This window comes from Chelonoidis abingdonii, chromosome 16, assembly GCF_003597395.2.
Source record: "Chelonoidis abingdonii isolate Lonesome George chromosome 16, CheloAbing_2.0, whole genome shotgun sequence".
Classification (NCBI taxonomy): domain Eukaryota; kingdom Metazoa; phylum Chordata; order Testudines; family Testudinidae; genus Chelonoidis; species Chelonoidis abingdonii.
In genome coordinates, this window is record NC_133784.1 from 11,554,076 (window position 1) to 11,554,772 (window position 697).

Sequence of the window (697 nt, forward strand, 5' to 3'; positions counted from 1 at the left end):
AAGGAATCATCATTATATGTATATAATGTTCCAGCTGGCACCAAGCGGATGAGGAACGTTTAACCTGATGGGTGCAGAGAGAGGCTGATTTCGTGATAGTTTGGGCAGTTTGACAGGGATTCAGTTTATGATTAATTGTCATGCTCTGTCAGTGCCTATAGAAGGGCAAACAGAGATTATATACCAATAAAGATTCAAAGGAATTCATTCCTAGTGTGACAGCTCCAGTCACCATTGTTAGTTCAGAGCTTATCTTGTTAACTCAGAGGAACTCAGCGCTCCTATTGGCTAATTGCTTGCACCCCCTTTTGCTGTGTAGAATATAAAAACTGAGGAGTCAGAAATACAAAGTAACCCACTGTTAGAACCCAGAATAATTGCTGCACTCTGCAATGGAACCTCTGGGAGTAACAACTGTTTTCCTGGTTATTTGTGTTTCTTGCCTTCTTTTCCTTTCAGCGTGGAGAAAGATGTCTGGAAATGGAAAGCTGCCGCCTGGCCCTGTTGCTTTTCCCATCATAGGGAACACGCTGCAGCTGCATGCGAAGAATTTACCCCAACATATAGATGAGGTAAGGGTGTTTTCATGGGATCAGTTGCTGGGTTGTAGGTGGACGTTAAGCAGAGCCTGGCTTAAGCTTAGGCTAGTGACAATTCCACATCAACTCAAATTTCTGACATCTTATTTCACAAAACA

The 697-nt window shown here is 42.8% G+C and overlaps 1 pseudogene; it reads left to right on the forward strand.

The window, feature by feature from the left end:
- Positions 1–392: 392 nt before the first annotated feature.
- The window catches only part of LOC116823585 (cytochrome P450 2H2-like), a 33,466-nt pseudogene continuing 33,161 nt past the window's right edge, over positions 393–697 (forward strand).